We start from the raw sequence: 14,909 nt of genomic DNA, 5'->3' as shown, positions 1-14,909 counted from the left end.
GCAAGTATTATCTGTCCAGAAAAGAAAGGTCAGTTTAGCAAAATCAGCCTTTCTGCCAACACTGTGGCAGAGCGCATTTCTGACATGTCAAGTGACATTTATCATCAACTGTGTGAGAAAGCCAAATGTTTTGATGCATACTAAGTTGTTCTTGACGAGGGCACAGATATAACAGACACTGCACAGCTCACAATTTATGTCTGTGGTGTTGATTGCAATTTTGAATTGACAGAGGAGCTACTCACAATAATTCCAATGCATGGCCAGACCACCGCTAATGAGATATTTCGAAATCTGTGTGATGCCATTGAGAATGCAGGTTTGCCATGGAAAAAGTTTGTTGGAATAATAACTGATGGAGTGCCATCGATGACAGGGAGGAAAAATGGACTGGTGGCACTTGTTCAAAAAAAACTTAAAGAGGAGGGTGTAGAGAAGGCCATTGCTCTTCACTGCATTATCCATCAGCAGGCCCTTTGCAGTAAATGCCTGCCGTGTGACAATGTGATGTCTGTTGTTATGAAATGCATCAACCAAATCAGATCCAGGGGCTTAAGCACAGGAGGTTCCGTGCTTTTTTTTTTTTTTTTTAAAATGGAGTCAGAATACGGAGATGTGCTCTATTTCACCGAGGTATGTTGGCTCAGCAGGGGAAATGTCCTGAAAAGATTTTTTGAGTTGAGAGAAGTGAAATCCTTCATGGAGAAGGATGGGAATGCTGTTTCTGAGTTGAGTGATCACAAATGGCTCATGGACTTAGCTTTTCTTGTTGACATCACACATAAGCTGAATGTACTAAACAAGATGTTACAAGGCCTGGGGCAGCTTATCAGTGCTGCCTATGACAACATGAGAGCATTCTCCACAAAACTTGTGTTATGGAAATCCCAGCTCTCTCAGACAAACCTTTGACATTTCCCAGCATGCGAGGAACTTGTGGATGCAGGCATACTATTCAGTGGTGAGAAATATGTTGGTGCTATTTTTAAGCTAGAGAAGGAATTTGATGACAGATTTGCAGACTTCAAAAAACACAGAGCCAATTCCCAAATGTTTGTGGACCCCTTTTCCTTTGATGTGCAAGATGCCCCTCCTGTGCTTCAAATGGAGCTCATTGACCTTCAATGCAACTCTGATCTCAAAGCCAAGTTCAGGGAGATTAGTGGAAAAGCAGATATGCATGGGCAAATTTTGAAAGAATTGCCCCCCAGCTTCCCTGAGCTTTCCCGAATGTTCAAGCACACCACGTGCCTTTTTGGGAGCACATATTTGTGTGAAAATTGAACTTCAATAAGTCAAAGAACAGATCTAGACTTAATGATGATCATCTTCAAGCCATACTGAGGGTCTCAACTGCTTCCTCTCTAAAGCCAAATGTGGTTCAGATTTGTGAGAAGAAGCGCTGTCAAGTCTCTGGCAGCAAGGAATAGGCAAAAGATGCCATGTTCAGAAGAACTGTTCATGATCTTCACTCAATGTTCTATTCATGTTCAGAAGAAATCATTAAAACTGTTAATAATGACGTTTGGGGACTTTATTTTGTGAAATCCCTTATGCGGCCCTGCCTCACCCCAACTTTGCCTCCTGCGGCCCCCAGGTAAATTCAGTTTGAGACCTCTGGTCTAAGTGCAGTCGTGGAGGCAGCACTCAGCTGTGATGTGCAAACACCGACAAACCCGAGAAATGGAGGCAACCATTCAGGTAACTGAAGAGTCTGCAACCTTCCCCCCTTTCTGCAGCTGTGCTGGAACCCAGCAGACCACCTGGAGCAGGACAGGCCCTGTAGGAAATGGAGGCAGGGAAACCTGCTGTGCATTCTTGTGCTTAAGGAACCCAAGGAGCAGAGGCTTATTTATCCCTGTGATGATGTGCCTGGGGAGCATCCATTACATCTGCACACCTTGAATGAGTCTGATGTGCATTTCCCTGTTGTGCTGACATCAGAGTCCAAATGTAAGTCATTTTGCCATGTTTCTGCACCAGTATGACATTTAAAATGAGCTACAGTGCTTCTTTGCTGCTCTCTGGGACCTGTCAAATCTTCAGTAATACATGGATTTTCTAGAAGGGGAGGAAAACGTGCCCTGCCCTCCTGGCACCCTGAGCTCAGGCATTTGGGTTGGGTGAAGCTCTGACTCCTACTGTGCCTGCTCTGCACAGGCTGTGTACAAGAAATGTCTTTACACCTGTATTTCTGTACTCAGCTGCAGCTTGCATCTGTTGGGGCCTCAGAGATCATTGGTGGACATCAACCTGATGAGCCTCAAAAGTTTTGAAATCAGGACTTTAGGTGTTTGAGCTCTTTGAGCATTTTCATTGTGATGAGTGGATGTTGGACCAATCATCAACAAGATGCCCCAATAGGCCATTTCCTCAGGGGAAAAATGGTACTGGGATTCACTCATCCTTTACTCTGCCTCTTGCAGTTGGACTTGTCCTATAAATTGCTTTGGGCTTCATCTGAAAACTTTGTTGAGGGTTACTTTGGAGGGCTGAGTGGAAAAATAAAGAGGTACATGGGAGCAGGAAGGGGTCAGAGAGAGGGCTGGAACAAAAATTAATCACTATCAGCATTTTGCTCTGACTTGACTCAATTTTGTGAGCCAGACTAGCTTGAAGAGAATTCTAATATGGGTCTTTGTTAGACTTTTTCTGTTTGTTGAAACAAGAGCTCTATCCACACAAACATGAATTTTATGGGCATGAGTCAGTAGAAATACATTTCCTTTCTGTTTGGGCTGCAGTACTGTGGGGCAGTTCCTTTTCTTGAAGGGTTCAGTTTAATAGCTTCTGTGCCCTTTCCATGTAGCTCCCTATCAGCCCCAAGGAATCAGAGCACCCCACCCTTTTGCCAGGCCTCCTTCCTTTCCAAAGTGAAACACACACACACACACACACACACACACACACACACACACACACACTCATTGAGGATAAACGATTATACTCCCCCAATATTGTGATAAAATCATATCAAAAGTGTAGTAAGACTTGGGGATATCCCTTTCCACTGCTAACTCTGTGAAAGGACAGGGACCTGCCTTTAGAGCAGTTTGTCCCACTTCAGGGCAAAGCCCATCTCTCAAACTTTTATCATCCCCTTAGAGGCCTTTCCATTTTGTGGGTGTAGTTCAATGGTAAAATGCCTGTCTTGTAAGCTCAGTTCCCAGCACCACAAAAACATTTTTATATATATATATATATATATTCACAGGAAGTAACTGGTGCTCTGTCTTAGGAATTACCTCTGTCTGCCTATCTGCTTCAGCTTCTGAGGTACAGCTGGGTGCCATGTTCTAGAACATATACATTTTAAGAGCCAGCTCAATGGTACAGAGGGTAAAAATACCATTTCCCTTTTAAAACATTTAAATTACATACAGCACCGGACACAATTACTGACAATGTTTACAAACAAGGATCAGTTGTAGAACCATAAAATGTAGAACATTCTAGAACCTCGAGTCTGTGGCCCTCTACACCTTCATAGAGCCCACTCTGCTATACCAAAGCTATGGGATGTAGACAAGTGTTAGGAGCTAGTCTCCTGAGAATTTGGTGCTAAGACGGTGGCTATGAGTTGACCTTTCTTGGCTGTCTGATCACATGCCCTTTTGTGTAGCACTGGCTGTTTGGTATTTGCAAGGGTTCAGCCTGCCCCACCAGAGCCAAGGGCCTCTACAGTTTATATTGTGGGCCATGGGTTCTGAACAAGGAGGCACGCCATTATGTAAGGGCCACATGTTAGGCTTCTCATTGGTTCTGAACAAGGAAGGATGCCATTTTGTAAGGATTACATGTCTTAGGCTTCTCTTTCTCAAGCCTAAGTTTTCATGCCCCAAGCTACCCGGCTATACCAGGTATCTAAAGAATGTAGGACTCCCTATACTTATCCCCTCCCTAAAACTAACTTGTGACCTTGGGCTTGGTTGTCTCCTCTGGGAAATGGCCTTGACTGGTCAGTATGGGGCTTGTGGCTGACAGAATAAAGTTTTGTCTTGCTTTACCCCAATAGTGTGGTCTTGTCCTTCATCTCCGGATCCTAACAGTATCTGTGTGATACCTGTCAAGGCCAGTTAATCTAAGAACACAGAGTCCATCAGCCCTCCCACCAGTCAGAAGAGCTTCATGAATGGGTAAATATCACTAAAAAAGAAGCATGTGGACCTCCGAGTCACAGGTCTCATAGGAAGCAATACACCAGGAGTTACCGAGTTCTTTGTTAATGAAGGTTGTTCTCAGCTCAAGTAGCTGAGATTATATAAGTGAGAGGTGACAGATGGATGATTTAAGATTAATGTGATGCTTTCATTTAAACACTTTTTTTTATGAAGCTCACCACAAAGATTGGTGAGTGCAGTTAGAGAAATAACTACACTGAGAACTATCGTAACAATGTGAATGAATGAGGGAAGTGGAAGGCTGTCTGTCTAGAGTACAGATGGGGGTGGGATGGGGAGGAGGGAAATTTGGGACATTGGTGGTGGGAATGTTGCACTGGTGAAGAAGGGTGTTCTATACATGACTGAACCCCAACTACAATCACATTTGTAATGAAGGTGTTTAAATAAAGATATTAATACAAATAATGTAATTTTTAATGTAAAATATTTTATTTGTAAATGCTGATCTTCTAAATCTGTGATAAGAAAAGAAGTCTTCAGACACTTTGTCAAAGAAGAAATACAAATGGCCAAAAGGCACATGAAAAAATGCTCCACATCACTAATCATCAGGGAGATGCAAATCAAAACAACTATGAGGTACCACCTCACACCACAGAGATTGGTGCACATCACAAAGAATGAGAACAAGCAGTGCTGGCAGGGATGTGAAGAGAAAGGAACTCTTATTCATTGCTGGTGGGCGATTTGGAGAGTCTTACAAAAACTGGAAATTGAGCTCCCATATGATTAAGCTATACCACTCCTAGGGGTATACCCTAGGAACACAAAAATACAATACAAAAATCCCTTCCTCACACCTATATTCATTGCAGCGCTATTTACAATAGCCAGACTCTGGAAACAACCAAGATGCCTTTCAACAGATGAATGGCTAAAGAAACAGTGGTACATATACACAATGGAATATTTTGCAGTTGTCAGGAGAGATCAAGTCATGAAATTTTCCTTTACATAAATGCACATGGAATCTATTATGCTGAATGAGATAAGTCAGATGGAGAGAGATAGATGCAGAATAGTCTCACTCATCTATGGATTTTAAGAAAATTGAAAGACATTTTTGCAATAATTCTCAGAGACAAATAGAGGAGGGCTGGTCTAGCTCATGACATGAAGCTCACCACAAAGAGTGATGAGTGCAGTTAGAGTAATAACTACATTGAGAACTCGCATAACAATGTGAATGAATGAGGGAAGTAGAAAGCCTGTCTAGAGTATAGGCAGGGATGGACTGAGGAGAAGGGAGATTTGGGACATTGGTGGTGGGAATGTTGCACTGGTGAAGGGGAGTATTCTTTACATGACTGAAACTCAACTACAATCATATTTGTAATCACAGTGTTTAAATAAAAATTAAAAAAAGAATATTAAAAAAAAGAAGTTTTTTATTTTCAGGTTTGATGGGTAGTTTCAGAGCCTGGAGGACTTTTTTTTTGGGGGGGGGGGCGTGGGATGAAATGGTTCTCAGGGGTTACTCCTGGCAGTGCTCTGGGATTAATCCTGGTTCTGTGCCCAGAAATCACTCGTGGTAGGCTTGAAAGACTATATGAGATTCTGGGGATCAAACCAGGGTTTGTCCAGGGTTGGCCACGTGCAAGGCAAACACCCTATCACTGAACTAATGCTCCAGCCCCCACTTAAACACTTTTATGACACAATTCTAACTAGAAAATGCAGAACTGCTAAATCATAGATCAACCCCCATTTCTCCTGAGGGAAAAAATAAAAGCCCTTTATTATTTGAGCACACTTTAGGTAATTGCTTCCAATGGCCATGCCCTGCTTTAATTTTCTTAATGTGCGTTCTCTCCTTCCAAGTTTGAAATGTATTTGAGAGAGAGTTTAAAAATAGCAATGCAGGGACTGGAAGGCATTAAAGGAGCCAACAGCAGACCTGGGGATTCGAGGCCTGCACCTGTGCATAGGGCCTGGCCGAGGCAGGTGCATCTTAGAAAAGGTGACTTGACTGTGGGGCTCAACAGAGTTCCATGCATCCTTCCACTCTGCACTGTGGGTGCACAGCTGATGGTCTCAACACCCTCAGGATATATCACCAGGCACTTAAGATGCCAGACCTAGACTAAGACTGGCCTCCAGAAGGTACTTGCTGAAGGGCACATGGACCTGCCCATGCGCAGGTGGCACTTCTCAAAAAGCTCTCCAGACCGGTGACAGGCTACCCCACAACCTTGTTGTCAACTGCTATACACTGGTCTGCTTTCCTGGGATCTGGACTGGGGATCTGAGATCAGCTCAAAGGGTTCTGAACCCAGATATTTGATAACAGGTAAGTGGCAGCCCTGGACCCTGATACCAGGTAATGCCTGCTTCTGTGTGTGTTTTAGGAGAGCTTGAAATGGGGTCATGGGAGCACCCACCGCACTCTGATCTGGGATGGTGAGGGAGCACCCAGAGCACTCTGTTGTGGGATTGTGAGGAACACCCAGGGACACTGTCCTGGGATGGTGAGGAAACATCGGAAGCACTCTATCTTGGAAAGAAGTACCTGGGAACACTATCTTGGAAAAGTATGGAGCACCCAGGGAGGACTTTGGATGAAGGATTTGAGACTCAGGTGCTCAGGTCATGATGCTTTAGGACCAATATGAAGGTCTTCCTTGTGCTCCCCCTCTTTCTCAGGCCTTCCCAGGATGGGTAAGATCAATGTGTGAGCTTTGAACACTCTTCTCAAGATTAGCAGGGCTGGCCTATGTCTGTCTCAGAGACTCAGTTGCCACCATGTACCAGTACACTATGAAATAGCTGCTGCCAGGGTCAAACCTGGAACCTAGCTTCCTCTTTCTGACAATCCAGAAAAAAGAATTCACTAAATCTAAATTAAGTCCTGCCAATTCCCAGAAGATGAAAATGTTGGTTGTATTTGGAAACATGCCACTGCATAGCAGATGATAAACCTATCACTGAGTTTGTACAAACATCACTGGGACCCAAGAGAATGGCTGAGGCAACACCAGAAGTCACACATGCTAGAGCAAGGAGGCTGAAGGGGTCCATTAAACACAGACCATTAAGACCTTCATTAATCAATCTGCTGTTTATCATATCCCCCCGTCCTGGCACCAGAAACTTACTTTACATGCAGCCAGCCCAGGTTTGACTCTCAGCACCACATTGGTTCCCTAAAACATTGGCAGAAGTAAGTTCTGGATACAGCCAGGTGTGATCTCATGACTCTCCCATCCCAAAGCAGCTTTTGTCCTTTCTATAAGAAAACATACTTTTATTTCCTTACAGTTTTGTTTATGAAGGGCTCTTGAAATTTCTGTTTTAAAGTAAATTAGAATGTAATTCTTTTTTAAAAAATAATTTTTATTGTGACCAAAGTGAATTACAAATCTTTCACAGTAGTATTTAAAGTACCCTGTGACAATGAATAGGGCCATTCTCACCTCCAGGTTGTCCTTCCTCCACCCCTGTTTCCAGCATGCATGCCTAGATTTAATTTTTTAGGGGTCTGCAGATGTGGCTTAAGTGACAGATCACATATATGCAAAGTGCAGGATGTGATACCTGCACAACACAACCTCTTGAGTGCTGCTGGACCAATGCTGGGTACACTTTTGGCAAGTGCTTTCATTTGTGGAAGAGACAAACTCCTATCAGAAGTAAATTTTAACTTGAACCAAGGGCTACACTTTGAAGGAAGTGTAGCAAACAAAACAAACTTTATATTTGAACCATATGCTCTAAAATGAAACACATTTCACAGCAGACCTCCTGACAGATTTATGTTTGGAAAATGGGATGAAATCAAGGACTTTCATTCCGCTGACCACATTCAGGATATTGCTTTATATATCTTGGATATGAGCCCTTTACCCGATGTCTACAGATATTTTCTCTTAAGTATGGTGTGTTTTATTTTAGCTTGAGTTTCCTTTGCCATTTAATGTAACCCTTCTCATTTAATGTAAAATCATTTGTTTGTTTTTATTATCGTAACCAATGGAATCAACTAATTTAAGAGATATCTGAGGTTCAAATCCTGAGAGAATTTTGTCTATGTTTTGCTCAATGTATTTTGTAGGTTCTGGTCTAATATCAAGTCTTTAATTTGCACTGTATGAACTTTTGGGAATGGTGTGAGATACAGTCCCAGTTTTTGTTTTGTATAAGGCTACCCTAAGTTCCCAACATTATTTTTGGTTCCACTTCATGCACTGAGCTCCTTCGTCATAGGTTAACTATCCATACATTTGAGGGTTTCTTTCTTTCTTTCTTTCTTTCTTTCTTTCTTTCTTTCTTTCTTTCTTTCTTTCTTTCTTTCTTTCTTTCTTTCTTTCTTTCTTTCTTTCTTTCTTTCTTTCTTTCTTTCTTTCTTTCTTTCTTTCTCTTTCTTTCTTTCTCTCTCTCTCTCTCTTTCTTTCTTTCTTTCTTTCTTTCTTTCTTTCTTTCTTTCTTTCTTTCTTTCTTTCTTTCTTTCTTTCTTTCTTTCTTTCTTTCTTTCTTTCTTTCTTTCTTTCTCTCTCTCTCTCTCTCTCTCTCTCTCTTTCTTTCTTTCTTTCTTTCTTTCTTTTCTTTTTTGGTTTTTGGGCCACACCCGTTTGACGCTCAGGGGTTACTCCTGGCTATGTGCTCAGAAATCGCCCCTGGCTTGGGGGGACCATATGGGACGCCGGGGGATCGAACCGCGGTCCTTCCTTGGCTAGCGCTTGCAAGGCAGACACCTTACCTCCAGCGCCACCTACCCGGCCCCCTCTTTCTTTCTTTCTTTCTTTCTTTCTTTCTTTCTTTCTTTCTTTCTTTCTTTCTTTCTTTCTTTCTTTCTTTCTTTCTTTCTTTCTTTCTTTCTTTCTTTCTTTCTTTCTTTCTTTCTTTCTTTCTTTCTTTCTTTCTTTCTTTCTTTCTTTCTTTTCTTTCTTTCTTTCTTTCTTTCTTTCTTTCTTTCTTTCTCTCTCTCTTTCTTTCTTTCTTTCTTTCTCTTTCTTCCTTCCTTCTTTCTTTCTTTCTTTCTTTCTTTCTTTCTTTCTTTCTTTCTTTCTTTCTTTCTTTCTTTCTTTCTTTCTTTCTTTCTTTCTTTCTTTCTTTCTTTCTTTCTTTCTTTCTTTCTTTCTTTCTTTCTTTCTTTCTTCTTTCTTTCTTTCTTTCTTTTTTTTGTTTTTTGGGCCACACCTGGCAGTGCTCAGGGGTTACTCCTGGCTGTCTGCTCAGAATTAGCTCCTGGCAGGCACGGGGAACATATGGGACACTGAGATTTGAACCAACCACCTTTGTTCCTGGATCAGCTGCTTGCAAGGCAAACGCTGCTGTGCTATCTCTCCGGGCCCGAGGGTTTATTTCTTATCTCTTAATTCTTTTTCACTGGTCTGAGAATTTATCTTTATTCTAATACTGCCAGCCTTTGTAACAAATATTGTTTTTATTTGATAAAGTAAGGCTAAAACCAGTTGGTGGAATAAAGAAAATTTTTATCTTCATAATGTTTCTATGATTTACATCTTTGGCTTTAGTGTCTGATTTTTCTAAGGACATTAGGTTCCTGGCCCGAGTTTTTCTCATCATTTTTTTAAACTCTTAAGTATTTATATCTTAGTTTGTCTATATGAAGATCCAGAATGTTTTATTTGGATTCTCAAATTTTTTTTTTTGTTTGTTTTTTTGGGCCACACCCAGCGTTGCTTAGGGTTTACTCCTGGCTGGCTGCTCAGAAATAGCTCTTGGCAGGCACCGGGGACCATATGGGACACCGGGATTCGAATCAACCACCTTTGGTCCTGGATCGGCTGCTTGCAGGGCAAACGCCGCTGTGCTATCTCTCCAGGCCCGGATTCTCAAATTCTTAACTGACTTAATGCAGAACAACTGTCATCAGGTCACCCAGCACCAATCCTGAGATACATTTTATTTTTTAAATAACTAAGTATTCATCCGTCTTAGTCTCTGTTCAGAAGTTCTCAGCAAGTAGAATCCAGCAATTTTGCTTGAGGGAGTATGTGGTACCAGGGACAGAAGGTCTACTTTCCACATACAAAGCATATCTGTGGTTTTATTTTTTGTTTGTTTGTTTTTGGGCCACACTTGGCTATGCACTCAGAAATGGCTCCTGGCTTGGGGAACCATAAGGGACACTGAGAATCGAACCAAGGTTCATCTATCAGCGGCATGCAAGGCAAATGCCCTACTGCTATGCTCTGGCCCTATCTGGATTTTAGTAGTACCTTTGCGGTATGACACTCACTTTTACAGGTGCTATCTTATAAAGAATAGTCTTTTAATGAATCCATATAGGTAAATTGTTGGCGGTATTTTTGCCACAAGTAATAGGAAATTGTAATGGTTTAAACAACACAGACCTTCATTTCTCTGTAACACCAGAAGTTCACAAGTACCAGCTGAGGGGCTAGAAAGAAGGCACAGTGGTTAGGTTGCTCACCTTATACATGGCCAGCCTGACTTTGATCTCTGGGATACCATATGGTCTCCTGAGCACCAGCAGGATTGATTTCTGTGTGCAAAGCCAGGAGGAAGCCCTGAGAATCATTTGGTGTGGCCACTAAACAAAACAAAACCCAGACCACAAAACCCACCAGTGCTTGCTGGACGTTGCACAATTCATGTCAGAGAGTTTGACTGCATCCACTTCGATGTCTTGAAAATTTGTTTGGGGCCACATGCAGACATGCTTGGGGCTTACTCCTAGCTCTCTCTTCAGGAATCACTCCTGGAGCAGCTCTATGCAGTGCCATAGATCAGACCTGGCTCAGAAACACACGCACAGCCTTTCTAGCTGTGCTATCTTTCTGACCCCCATCTTCCTGTCTTGTAGTCTTTATCTCATTGTAGCCAAGTCATCTCATTGCGGAGATTACAGTTGGAAAGCCAGATGTAAGACTCCATCACAGAATAAAGAAAATCATGTTGTTTCCTTATGGAAACTGACAGAATTTACATAGGTCTGCCATGGATCATTCCTGAATGCTTAGCTTAAATAATTTGACTCCATTTTAGGTTCTTCCTTCCCTTCCCTTCCCTTCCCTTCCCTTCCCTTCCCTTCCCTTCCCTTCCCTTCCCTTCCCTTCCCTTCCCTTCCCTTCCCTTCCCTTCCCTTCCCTTCCCTTCCCTTCCCTTCCCTTCCCTTCCCTTCCCTTCCCTTCCCTTCCCTTCCCTTCCCTTCCCTTCCCTTCCCTTCCCTTCCCTTCCCTTCCCTTCCCTTCCCTTCCCTTCCCTTCCCTTCCCTTCCCTTCCCTTCCCTTCCCTTCCCTTCCCTTCCCTTCCCTTCCTTCCCTTCCCTTCCCTTCCCTTCCCTTCCCTTCCCTTCCCTTCCCTTCCCTTCCCTTCCCTTCCCTTCCCTTCCCTTCCCTTCCCTTCCCTTCCCTTCCCTTCCCTTCCCTTCCCTTCCCTTCCCTTCCCTTCCCTTCCCTTCCCTTCCCTTCCCTTCCCTTCCCTTCCCTTCCCTTCCCTTCCCTTCCCTTCCCTTCCCTTCCCTTCCCTTCCCTTCCCTTCCCTTCCCTTCCCTTCCCTTCCCTTCCCTTCCCTTCCCTTCCCTTCCCTTCCCTTCCCTTCCCTTCCCTTCCCTTCCCTTCCCTTCCCTTCCCTTCCCTTCCCTTCCCTTCCCTTCCCTTCCCTTCCCTTCCCTTCCCTTCCCTTCCCTTCCCTTCCCTTCCCTTCCCTTCCCTTCCCTTCCCTTCCCTTCCCTTCCCTTCCCTTCCCTTCCCTTCCCTTCCCTTCCCTTCCCTTTCTTTTTTCTTTCCTTATTTCTTTCCTTTTCTCTTTCTGCCTTGCTTTGCCCCACCTTTTTCCTTTCTGCCTTGCCTTGCCTTTTTCTTTTTTTTCTTTTTCTTTTTTTTTTTTTTGGTTTTTGGGCCACACCCGGTAACGCTCAGGGGTTACTCCTGGCTATGCGCTCAGAAGTTGCTCCTGGCTTGGGGGACCATATGGGACGCCGGGGGATCGAACCGCGGTCTGTCCAAAGCTACCGCAGGCAAGGCAGGCACCTTACCTTTAGCGTCACCGCCCGGCCCTTGCCTTGCCTTTTTCCTTTCTTCCTTGCCTTGCCTTGCCTTACCTTGGCTTTCCTTGCCCTGCCCTGTCCTGCCCTGCCCTGCCTTGCCCTGCCTTGTAAAGGGGGGAAGATCACTACAGACAATACAGAGATTCGAAGGGTAATCAGAGACTAGAAACTATGCCACAAAACATAAGAATGTGGAAGAAATGAATAAATTCCTGGACTCTTTTTTATTTTTAATATATTTTTTATTTAAACACCTTGATTACATACATGATTGTGTTGTTCGGGTTTCAGTCATGTAAAGAACACCCCCCATTACCAGTGCAACATTCCCATCACCAATGTCCCAAGTCTCCCTCCTCCCCACTCAACCCTCGCCTGTACTCTAAACAGGCTCTCCATTTCCCTCATACATTCTCATTATTAGGACAGTTCAAAATGTAGTTATTTCTCTAAACTCATCACTCTTTGTGGTGAGCTTCCTGAGGTGAGCTGGAACTTCCAGCTCTTTTCTCTTTTGTGTCTGAAAATTATTATTGCAAGAATGTCTTTCATTTTTCTTAAAACCCATAGATGAGTGAGACCATTCTGCGTTTTTCTCTCTCTCTCTCTGACTTATTTCACTCAGCATAATAGATTCCGTGTACATCCATGTATAGGAAAATTTCATGACTTCATCTCTCCTGACAGCTGCGTAATATTCCATTGTGTATATGTACCACTAATCCCATCAAAAAATGGGAAAAAGAAATGGACAGACACTTTGACAAAGAAATACAAATGACCAAAAAGACACATGAAAAATTGCTCCACGTCACTAATCATCAGGGAGATGCAAATCAAAACAACTATGAGGTACCACCTCACACCACAGAGATTGGCACACATCACAAAGAATGAGAACAAACAGTGTTGGCGGGGATGTGGAGAGAAAGAAACTTTTATCCACTGCTGGTGGGAATGCCGTCTAGTTCAACCTTTATGGAAAGCGATATGGAGATTCCTCCAAAAACTGGAAATCGAGCTCCCATACGACCCAGCTATACCACTCCTAGGAATATACCCTAGGAACACAAAAATACAATACAAAAATCCCTTCCTTACACCTCTATTCATTGCAGCTCTATTTACCATAGCAAGACTCTGGAAACAACCAAGATACTCTTCAACAGACGAATGGCTAAATTCCTGGACTCTTATAATCTTCCACAGTTGAATCATGATGATCTAGCATATCCAAACAAACCCATCACTATTGAGGAAATCAAAGATAATTAATGAGGTAATGAAAAGTCTTCCTAAAAACAAAAGCCCAGTCCTAGATGTATATTCACTAGTGAATTCTTCCAAACCTTTCAAGAGGAGCTACTACTGATCCTTTTTAGTCTCTTTCAGGAAATTGAAGAAGCACTCCCAAATAGTTTTTTATAAAGCTAACATTCCACTGATTCCAAAATCAGACAGAGATGCCACAAGAAAAAAAAGAGAGAAAGAGAACTACAGACAAATATCCCTGATGAACACCAATGCAAAGATCCTCAACAAAATCCTAGCGATTAGGATCCAAAGCCTCATCTACACACATGATGAGCGAGTAGGATTCATTCTGGAGATGCAAGGTTGGTTCAATACATCAACGTGATGCAAGCCAATCAATGTAATACACACTGCATCAACAAAAAGGTTAAAAAAAAATCACATGAGTATATAAAAATGCAGAAAAAACATTTTAAAGGTCCAACACCCATTCATGATAAAAAAAAAACTCTCAACAATATGGTTATGGAAGGAACTCTTTTCAATATAGTAAAGGCCATTTATGACAAGCCCATGGGAAATATTATATTCAATAGAGAACAACTGAAAGCCTTTCCCCTAAGATTTGGCACAAGTCAAGACTGACCCCTCTCACCACTCCTATTTAACATCATGCTGGAAGTATTTGCTAGAGCAAATACCTTTTAGGCATGAAAAGTTCTCGCTGTTTGCAGATGATATAATACTATACTTAGAAAATCCTAAAGACTCTGTTTTGTGTTTTGGACCACACCTAGTAGTTCTCACTTAAATCAATCAGTTCTATGAGAAATAAATCAATCAGTATAATGATTGATTATAAATAAATCAATCAGTTCTATGAGAAAGGATTTTGTGTAAAGGAGTTAATACCACATCAACCATGACCACACCCTCTTTTAGGGGCAGGAAAGTCAACCACCCTCACTGGGGATGGCACTGGTGGTATGCAAGTGGGAGAAGCTGCCTCAAAGTTAACATGTAAATATGAACGTCCCATTTATTGCGACCCCAAGAAACCTTTCCAAATGTTGGTCAGAAACATTAGCAAGATGTTTCGTACAAACAGAAATCTGGAAATGGCCAGAATGATTATCACTGTCAAAACAATAAATGATTTTGTAGCGCTTAAAATTAAGAACCGGAGTGCCTGCAATAAAATGTATGAGTTTTTCTGTTTAAATCTGAGCACTAAAGGAGAATTCCCAAAGAATGAGAAATAACTAGAACCAAGCTGCCTGATTTTCAGGACTGAGTGTATTGATCAGAGACTTGCTGCAGGAAAGGGTGGTGTGGGCTGAGCCTGCAGGCAGAGGTACTAATGTTCTTCTAGCTTTCATCCAGTGCCCTAGTTTCTTGAGTGTCTAAAAATCTTTCAATAAATAGGATTGCAGAGATAGCACTTTTTTTTTTTAATTAAACAGTGACAGTGCCAAGGGCTGGAGCACATGGTCCCC

Source organism: Suncus etruscus, chromosome 13 (genome assembly GCF_024139225.1).
Source record: "Suncus etruscus isolate mSunEtr1 chromosome 13, mSunEtr1.pri.cur, whole genome shotgun sequence".
Classification (NCBI taxonomy): Eukaryota; Metazoa; Chordata; class Mammalia; order Eulipotyphla; family Soricidae; genus Suncus; species Suncus etruscus.
This window is presented reverse-complemented; position numbering follows the sequence as displayed.